Below are 10,668 nucleotides of genomic sequence, written 5' to 3'. Positions count from 1 at the left end.
CCATAGTAAAATAGGGTGGGCAATTCCAGAATGAAGATCGACAGCAAGGTGCCTTGCATTGCATTTGGATGACTGTATTCTGATGGGATTGCCCTGCTGGAAGACACAGCACAAGGCCAACTTACCAGAAGGAGGCGGGGCTTCCAGGAGGGAGGGGTGTTCTCTGGAAAGAGCAAATCTGAAAACAGAGAAGCATCTGCTGGCAGACGTTAGATGAGGAAAGAGAGGACACTTTGTCCTGTGGAGGGACAGAGATGTACTCACCGCCTCACCCCGGTGGTGCAGAAGGCAAAACTGGCTTCTGCTTAGTGAAAGGAGCCTGGAGCAGTCACAAGGCACTTCATACTGGACAAGCCCCTGGGGAGAGGCTCCACCATTGAAGGTGGTTTTACCCAGTATAAGTACCTCTGAATTATGATTTCCTTATTACTCAAGCCTGCAGACAGGTTCTGTTAAAGATCACAGAACCACCTGGCTTGAGATTGAGGGATAGAAGGGAAAAGGGTTCTTCTTTCTCCCCAGAAGGCACTGACCCAACAAAGGTTGTGGCTTCCAGAGCTGCAGTGACCAGTAGAGCATCTACAGTGAAAACTCACCTGAGTGAGAGGTTCCACCCCAGCGTGGAATGGGAGAGAGCCCCAGTGGGAAGACACCCCAGATACCCTCACACACACACAGGAGAAGGGGAATGGGGGGTGGATTCCCACCATCACTCCAGTGGGGACACAGGAGCAGCAGTGATTTGGGTTTTCTTCTTTGCTTTCAAAGTATTTAATGAATAGTCCAACTCAATTCATTACCAGACTGATCTCTCCTTAGGAAGTCGGAATACCAAAAGCCAAAGATCCTTCCCAGTATCTGATGTGTGCTGTCACCATGTTTTAGCAGAAAAGGGAATAGTTAATGAAACCCATATCTTCATAAACTTAAGTCATGTTTTTCACCCTTCCCATCTCCCTTTACCCCATTTAATAGAGGAAATTGAATCTGAGATGAGCTTTTAATTAAAAATCTCATAATAATATATACAAAATCCAGGAGATAAGGAAATTAAACAGTAAATTTTTTTCTTTTTTCCCTCTCCCTCCCTCTCCACGTTTCCCGTTGTTTGGCATGCACAAAGTTTATTAGAACAAAAGGACACAAAAGAACTTTTAGCATCATAAAGGACAATGTTGGAGAGGGTTGTTTTTGAGCAGTGAAGGTCTTGATGGGCTTTTAACTCATCAATCCAGATCCAGACCAAGGGGTGGGCAGCCCCTCCTGTACCTGAGGGTTTGGAAAGCACACTGCACCCTCAGCCAGCTAAATAAATGACAGTCCACACCAGAAGTCGAGTGCCCTGGGAGGTGTGGGGCTTGAGGGAGTAATAAGGAGGTTAATGGACTAAGGGCCTTAATAGAGGGGAAAGAGAGAGATTCCAGGGGAAACCCTCCTGATAAGGAAGGGATTTGTTCTCCTCTCCTTTTATATCTGACAGGCTGACAGTGACATGATTTGATTGTGGGACATACAACCCCTTTCTTCCATGATAGAGGCCCTAAGAATGTTGTTACAGGAGAAACAATAAAAATAAATCTTAAGTGTTTGATTTTTATAAATGATGTTTGTTACTTGGTTTTCAAGGAAATTTAAAGGAGAAAATGATCAAATTTTGCAGTTCTATAGAAAATTCCAAATATTTCGAAATTCATGATGAAGGGAAGACTCTGAGCCCCTTAGTTTGGATTCATAGCTGAACAATCCCTTCAGGTTCCCGGGACTAGACACTTTAGAAGTCTGGAACATAGGCTTCCTGTTGACATTTTCTGGTGTTGTCATAAGCCAACTAACTCCTGGCTGGTGTAAAGTCCAGAGACTTGAAAATCTATAATGGCAATCAGATCAGATCACCGGTATAAAGAACTTATCTGGAATGAGAAGAGTAGGTTAACTAATGTCTCGGGGTGGGGGTCGGGGGGGGGGGGGACGAGGAAAGCCATGAGAAGCTGACACACCTGAATGCTTGTCATTGTAAATTCAGAAAGACACATATTTTTTTTGTTGTGTGTTTGTTTAAGCCTGACCTCACTCTGAAAAGAAATGGAGGAAGTTCTTACGTATAGCACAGCAAGGTAAAAAAAATAAAAATAAATTAGAAGACTAAGGCGAAGAGAAAATAAGCTGGAATAATAAGATGAAAACACAATTTTAAAAAAAGTTGTCAGGCAGAAAAGTGTGCTGCGAAGTTCTGCGTGATGATTCCAGTTGAGCCACAAACTGATTTCTTAGCAGGATGCACTCATTTTTCTACTGGTGGAAGCACGTAGGTCACCCCAAATTTAGCATTTGGACTCATTTCCATGCAGTAGGTAAAGCTAGATGGGAACATTATTCATCTGAGTAGAGCTCTGTCCTTACTGCTCTGGGTGGAAAGCCGCACACATTCTTCCTTAAGGCATTTGTTTAAAGCTGTGGTTTTCATTTGATCTGGGGCAGTGTGAAAAAACTTCCAAGTCAGTTTGATGGATTGTAGATGGTGCATTCATTCACTCATTCAACAATGTATTGAGCACCTATTACTTGCCAAGAGTCCTGCTAGGTGCTGGGATAGAGGAACAGATGAGACAGAGTTGCTGCCCACTTGAAGCCGTGGGAGACAGACAAGCAGAAGGTCAATTACTTGGCAAGGGGATGGGTGCTGGTCACAGGTGCACCTGTGGGTACACAGTATTGGGGCACACTGTAATGGGGGCATGGCAGGAAAAGGACAGTCTCAAAGAGGTAGAAACTGATATTCTTTTGGCTTCTGTGGATTTCTTGTATTCATTCATTCATTCATGCATCTACACCAGAGACTTAAAGAGGCACATCCCTTGAATTTTACTGTCAACTGACACAGCTTCAACCTCATGCCCTTCTTTCTTACTTCCTCACTCCTATTATACCTGATTTTCAATCACAAAGAGAGAATTTGGTAGGCCAACATTTTCATTCTAAGCATATTTCTCTTAGAATATTTCTACCTCTTAAAAAAACAAAAAAGTGATTTTGCATCTATCCTATTATCTCCATTACCACGAATACCATAAAGGGGAAAAAATGTCAAATTGGAAAATGTCCTAGAACCTGAGAGCAGAGAATCTTCATTCAGGTCTTAGCCTAGATGTTTTTAGCTATGTGACTTTAAATAAGTCACTCAGCCTCTCTGAGCCTCAACATCTCACCTGTAAAATGGGGATTAAATAGTACCTGCTTCATAGAATGAAAATTAAATGAAATAATGGATGCAAAGTGTTTAGTACCCAGAGAATGTTTGACAAATGCCAGTTTCTCCTTGGACTAGGAAGTATCTTGGAGAAATGTTTCTGTAATCAATTCAGTTTTTCACCAATTCTTTTTCAATGTGTGCCAAGCAGAGTAATGGGCATTAGAAGGAAAAAAGACATAATCCTGCCTGCTGGAGTCAAGTCCAGCTGTCCACTGGCTCAGCGGCACCCACCTTCATGGTCACAGCATCACAGCGCCTCCTTCCCAACTCCTACATGAAAATTGTTCCCGTGTAAAGGATTCTTGAAATTTCCCCAAAACCAGTCTGTCAGACACTTATTGCCCAGCGTAATAGCAAGTCTCCAATAAAGGGCCCCCAGTGATCACCACTTCCCAAAGGTGTTCTTCATTGTCCAGAGTTTACCCATGGGATTGAGCTCCAGTGCCTGCTACGGCAGTTGATTCAAAAAATGCACTTTTTTGAATCAACTTCTTTCTCCAAGAGAACCCAAATGAAAACCTTCATATGGGACAAATGTCATTTGTATTCCTTCTCCAAGAGAACCCAAATGAAGACCTTCCTTCTCCAAGAGAACCCAAATGAAGACCTTCATATGGGACAAATGTCATTCTGTTCCTGTCTAAAGCTTCTCTTCTCCACACCTTAGCGTATATTAACTTAGTTAATTTTAAATAAGATATTAAGAGATACTACGTAAAGGTAGAAACTTACTAGCTAAGTAAGCTGAGCAACCCGGCTTCAATTTCCTCATTTGCAAAGCGGATGCTGTAGGTTGTAAATGGATGTGCTGGTTATTATAATCTCAGAAAGCCCCTAACATTCTCCCTACCACATAGCAGGTGTTCAAGAAAAGTATTGTATGTTTATTGAGCACGTACTATATTACAGACACATTCTAAGCATTATTTATATATGAATTCATTTAATTCTTACAACAACCCTTCCAGGTAGGTATTATTGTCATCATGTCCATTTTGTAGGTGAAGCAGCTGAAGCTAAGAGAGGTTGAGTGTCTTGCCCCATGGTCACACAGCCAGTAAGCAGCTGAGCTGGGATTTGAACCCATGTTGTGGAACTCCAGAGCCCACCCTGTTAAGCACAGCACTATCCCACTTCTTACCAAAACATAACTATTAGCTATTAAAGTGACCCCAGGCTTTAAATACACTTTACTTTAGATGCATTCAAAATATAAAAATCAAGAGGAAAGGGACAAGCCTGTCCTTCGGTTAAATAGGTCTATTATCTAACAGCTAGCTACATAAAGTGAGCCCAAGCATGATTTAGACTTTTTTCTGCATAAACCCAACGATCAAGTATAGAAGGTGAAGAGTAGCAGATCTTGGCTTATTATATAGAACTTTCTAATGGTCAAAAATGTTCAACAAGGAAACAGTCTGAGCAACTTCTCAGTCGCTAAGAGCATTCAAGCTGATGCTGTGTATCCCTCATCCTGGGGTTGCAGAGAGGTTTTGCACATTTAATGGTGGTTACACAATAAGTTGTTTAAGATCCCTCCTAACCTCAAGATTCAACAAGACAAATCAGTTGGTGCTTATTACCCTACACTGTTAATTGTGTATGTCACTGAGATACTACAGCCTCTAATATGGATCTTAACTTTCCAAATGCATACCTTCCACCCACCCACCCCCTTCCTCGCAGGGTTGTTATAAAGATAAGAAATAATGCACATAAAGTCCCAGGCGCACAGTAGGCAAGCATGATGCGGCTGTCAGGTGGGGGCTATTATGATGTGTCTGGGTGCTCTCTTCTCCGTGTTGACCACATAAATGAGCCCCTCTTATGTATTACAAGAACCCTCTGAGGTAGGTTACCTGTCCCTAGGAGGTGAGGGCACTGGGGCTGCGGGAGACTCCTGACGTCCCACGGCCAGTCAGCGGCCACGCCACCTCTGCCCGGTTCCAGAGCCCTGTCTGCTCCCTCCACGCATCCTCTCTGAGTGCAGAGCCGAGAGGCAGCACCAATCAATCCTCATCCCGCACGACACGGGAGTTTTTGAGTCTCGGTAAGAACAGCAGGAGTGACTTAATTGAAAGAAAGGGCATACTGTGGTAAGAAAAGGTTGTCATTTTGTTCCTTTGACTGTTGGCCCTTAAAATGTACCCGTGATTAATGAACTCCCTGAAAGCCTTCTCTCTCAAATTTTTTTTTTCCTGAATCCCACAGAAATTGTGATTGTTTTATAATAACTGCCGCTGTGACACAAATTACCTTTAGCAAACACCCAACGTGGTTAATACCTTCACCAAGTGGCACGGCTGCCAGTGTAACACCCAGCCAGGGTGGGGTTTCCAGCTAGGTGGGCCTTGTTGCAGGAGGGAGACCTTTGAATGTCAAATGAAACCCTGCTCAGGTGAGCTTCCCTTGGAATCAAAACTCTGTATTGAAATACAACTTAAAAATATTAGCTGGACAGATTTTTTTTGTTTTTGCAAAAGGGGTTTTTGCTTTATAAATGATTTTGCTTAGTGTTCTTCAAATTGCGACCCTACAAAATGTGCAAAAGACTCTAGACTGGGATGTAGGGACCTTCCATTGCTCACCTTGGGCAAGTCATTTAACTTACTTGAATCCCTATTTTGAAGGAAAAAAAGGAAGAAGGGGAGAAGGGAAGGAGACAAGGGAGATGAGAGGGGCAAGGATAGGAGTTAGAGGGGAAGAGGAAGAGAGAAAAGAACAAAAAGGAGGAAGAGGAGAAGGAGAAAGAAGAGGAAGAAGAAAGGAAAACTCAAGGAATTGGACATACTCCTTAGACCATCCTGGATCCAAAAGTCTGGGGCTCTGATCGCATGTAAGGTTTAGCGCCCACGTCTGATTGTCTGATTGACACGGTGTTTTCCGAGCCCCATCTGTTGCTGTGCACACAAGCATGCAGATGAGACGCGTCTGCTTTAAAGCATTCGCATTCCTAACTCCTGGGGCCCAGTGTTCCCCAAACTCCTTGAAGATAAAAATCACCTGAGGTCCAGGTGGACCTCCAGAAGTCTGATAGTTTTACTAGCCTGTAGGTTATTACAGGAGCCCCAGGTGATGCTTATCTTCAGGGAAGTTTGGAAAACACGGGGGAAATAATGAAAACTTGTTGAAGTGGTCCAGAAAGTGACAGAAACACAGGGATGGGAAATGACAGTGCCTCACCCCAAAGCTGAGTGGCTCGAAGAGAAGGGAGAAAAGGATTGGGGAGACGTGTCAGACCTGGCAGAGGGCAGGAGGAGAGTGCCAGGGCCCTCCCTGGTGTCAGGGCCCCTCCCAGATCCCTCCAGGATCTAAGCTGCAGGTGAGATGCAAGTGAAGCCAAGAGGAGGCCTCCATCACCCCAAGTCATCACTGCAAACATCCGGAACTTCAGAGAGGGCAATGCAGATAGACCTGGGACCCTGCTCAGCAGCAAGGAGTCCTCCTGGGCCCCATCTCTGGGGTCAGAGTTCCTGCATGAGCTAATTCAGTTCTGCTGAGGATGGACTCCTAAGGCCACTGTTGTCTCTCACTGTCCAGCCTGACCCTTTTCTAAAAGCAGCCCATGCATCCCCATCTATCATCAGAACAGGCCCTCTGAGGTTCCTGGGGTTTCGCAGTGGACATCCTGTCCCACTCTGCCTTGCTTTTCTCTTCATCCCTGTTCAGGTCTGCAGGCTCCCCACTTTTGATTTCATCTCCCACGTCTGGCCTCATTCCTGGCCTCTAACCTTGACAATGACTAGGGTCTTCTCAGCTTGAACTGCAGCATCTGTAAGGCCTTTGGCTCAGGCACAACCCTCCGGCTTCTCTCCCTCCTTGGTGAGCCCACCTCCTGAGCCCTACCCATCCCACTGGTGCCCCCATCAGTGATCAGCCAGGTCCTCAAAGACTGGACACCCCAGTGGGAAAAGATCCATTCGGCCAGTAATCCAGGACCTTCCCTAAAAGCCACGGCCAGTTGTGCGAACTGTTTGGTGAGGACACAAGTGAATGTAATTGGAACATATTGGATTGGCCAAAAAGTTCGTTCGGGATTTTTGTAAGCTGTTACAAAAACCCGAATGAACTTTTTGGCCAACCCAGTGCTTTGCCCAAATCAAAGCTTCTTTGCATTTTAACATGCAAATGAATCGCCTGAGGTGCTTGTTAACTCGGAGAGTCTTACCTGAAGAGGAGGTGGGCAGGGGCTGAAGAGTCTGCACTGCTAACAGGCACTCCGGTGATCTCAGTGCTGCTGGCCCAGGCCCTCACTTTGAGTAGATAAGCAGCACTGCCATTTATTCTCAAGCAAACTCAGCCCTAGATCATATCCAGGAAGCCCATTCTGACCTCCCACCCCATCCCATCTGGGCTAGGTGTGCTCTTGAAAACTTCCGAGGCAGCCTGCTCTGCTTACCATTTTCATAGCAATTACCACCTACGTAGCAATAACCAAGAGTTCTCTGAAGGCGAGAACTGGGTCTTCGAGCTCGCCCTTCCCAGCCCCTGCACATTTCACAGTGAAGCCGAATCCAGCCTCTGTACCCTGACACCGAAGTAACTCTCAGAGATAGTTTTGGGTGAAGTAGAAAAGAATAGCTTTATTACTTTGCCAGGCAAAGGGGGCCACAGCGGGCTCACGCCCTCAAAACTGTGTGTCCCAACCTGGAGGGGGCAGTGAGGAGTGTTATAGTAATGGCTCAAAGAGGGCGTGATCAGCTAGTGGACACTCTTCTGATTGGTTGGTGGGGAGGTAAGTGGGAGTCGGCATCATCAACCTTCTGGGTCCACCCGGTCTGGGGTCTACGTGCTTGTGGGCAGCAGACAGTTAACTTCTCCCACCTGATGGGGGTTTCTGTATCTGCAAAGCAGCTCAAAGATGTTGTTGTGTGTATCCCTTGAGGGGGAACCAGGACCCTGCCCCAAGGCTGCACTATTGTTTCTTTAGACTGTTCCTCCCTTGTCTCCGCATCCCCTCCCTTCCCTAACTAGCAACTGTTTGAACCTGACCCGTTGGAATTCGGGGAAGGTCTTGGAGGCTGAATGAGGCCTATTTCCTGTAATCAAGAAATGGGAGACAGAGAAAGCTTTTTGTGCCCAGGAGCCCCACAGGGTCCTGCTCAGTATCAATAGTAAACTTTCAATTAGCATGTGTTGCATGAAGGAATGAATGAGTGAATGAATGCATCATGTCTGGGTAGATAAAATTCAGTGCACTGAAGACCTAGTGCAGGAGTTGGCAAACTTACACTGTGAAAGGTCAGATAATAAATATTTTAGGCTCTGTGAGCCATATGGTCTCTGTCACAACCGTTCAACTCTGCCATAGACAATACAGATATGAATGGGCATGGCTGGGTGCCAACAGCTCTATTTACAAAACAGGCTATGTGTTGGATTTGGTCCAAAGGCCATGGTTACCAACCCCCTGGTCTAAAGAATTCTCTTTAATTTGGACAAACAAGTTTGGTTATTGAGTTTGGTATTTGAGCTTGATGTTTTTTTTACAGTGTCAACCAATTATTTTGCTGAATGATATCAGGTCTACAAGGATGACCGGATAAAGGATTGGTTTATTTAATCCTTTGTAAGATGAAGACTTCATATCTCTTGATTTAGCCTCTGACACTCTCAATCTGGGCTAAGCACAGAGGTGTCCCTCTGTGCTTAGCCCAGATTGAGATCTCAGCTTTCCTCGCAGATGTGGCCTTGGTTCACCCTTTCAGCTCTTAGCTTTCGTCTCGGCTCAGGAAGCAACTCTAGGCCAAGGCTCCAGCTCAGAGATGCCAAATCTCCTTTCTGGCTTGTTAGCTCAGGCCCACCCCACGCCCCCTGGCCATCGGAGGGGAGCTCAGGTGACTGTAGTCGAGAGAGGGGCTGAGAGCAAATATGAAGTGCTGGTAGGGCACCTGGCACCCTGGAGGAAATCTGTCCACGTCCCCTTTTCTTCTTCCTCCCATTATCAGCTGGAGGAACACATCGCCTGTCCAGAAGATGCTCTGATTGGAGAGAAGTGATGGCTGTTAGGCAAGGTCTCTTGGCTTCCCTGGGAGGGTGACAGAAATGTAACAAGCTCACAGCTCTCACCTTCTTGTCCAGCTGTTCCCACCAGATTGGCTTCTCTCTTTGAAAGATTCCCCAGGCAGGCGGCACTGGACAAAGACACACCTCTGCGTTGCAGTGCGAACAGCTTCTGTTGTAATCCTACCGTCTCATGTAACACTTGTCACTTCGCGTATTTCTCATAGAGCCCTTTCACCTATTCTAGTGTTTCCCAGATTTGGATCCATGCAGATCTGTGGTGTTTTCACCAGTCCAAGGTGGAAAAGAAAAAGAAAGCCTCTGAGAGCCCTGCCCTGTTAGCACCATAAGCGCATCCTCTGTGATTTCAGTACTCTTTCAGAGCACTTATTGAAATTTTTAATTGTAGATTTCTGTGTGGGTTTGACTATTTAATACCCTAAAAGCCTGGATTTTACCTGAGGAAAGGACTTTGTTTGTCTTGTTCACCTCTGTAGGTCCAGCGTGAAGGATGATTTTCAAAATATGTCACAGCTGGTGTGGCACGCAGGTCCTGCTAGTGAGAGCCAATGAGTCAGTACACTGTACCAGTGGGTTACAGCTGAGAACCAGCTCTGCCCAACAGCCGAGCACAGTGCCTGATGGAGGCTAAATGCTCTATCAGCATTTTTTGAATAAATGAATGAATGTAGTACGTTTTTCATAAAAGTAAATTTAGTCAATTTAGAGAACTGAGCTTTGTTCTAAGAGTATGTCCTTCCCTCTTTCTGATGTGGGAAATCAGAATACCCTTTAAAAAAACAATTGTGGTGGTAGCAGATAAAAGAGGTTTCTTTTTCTTTTAACATCTTATTTAACAACAAATAAAATTTGTTTTAAATTTAAAATTTAAATTGGCAAACCGTGTCCCAAAATTATTTTGAAATACTGAAAGTTTACCAAATCCAGGATTCAGGGAACCTTCGCCCTACACTGTCCTTTTATCATGATGATGATAATGATGATTAAGATACAATTCTCGTACCATAAAATTCATCCTTTTAAAATGTACAATTCAGGGGTTCTTAAAATATTCGTAGAATTGTGCAACCACCACCATTTTTTAATTCTAGAAAATTGCCACCACTGTAAAAGAACCTTGGTACTTATTAGCAGTCATTTCCAACTTCTCCTCCCCCCTGCACCCATCCCCTGACAATCACTAATGTGTTTTCTGGCACTATAGATTTGCCTATTTTGGACATTGTGTATAAATGGAATCATAAAATATGTGACCTTTTGTGTCTGGCTTCTTTCAATTAACATAATTTTTTCAAGATCCATCTATATTGTACCATTACTTCATTCCTACCTATGGCTGAATATTACTCCTTTGTATGGATATACCACATTTGTTTATCCATTCATTAACTGGA

The 10,668-nt window shown here is 44.6% G+C and overlaps 1 long non-coding RNA gene across 1 annotated transcript; it reads right to left on the bottom strand.

Annotated features, from left to right (window-relative positions):
• Positions 1-747: 747 nt before the first annotated feature.
• LOC309614659 lies at positions 748-10,132 on the bottom strand. Its single transcript, XR_014236329.1, has 2 exons — positions 3,858-10,132; positions 748-3,826 (listed from the first exon to the last, which is right to left on the bottom strand). It is a non-coding gene; the product is annotated as an uncharacterized lncRNA (long non-coding RNA).
• Between the last annotated feature and the right edge of the window lie 536 nt (positions 10,133-10,668).

Source organism: Balaenoptera borealis, assembly GCF_965194805.1.
Source record: "Balaenoptera borealis genome assembly, chromosome: 17".
NCBI classification, from domain to species: Eukaryota; Metazoa; Chordata; class Mammalia; order Artiodactyla; family Balaenopteridae; genus Balaenoptera; species Balaenoptera borealis.
Note: the sequence above shows the minus strand (reverse complement) of the source record. Positions and strands in the feature narration are given on the sequence as shown.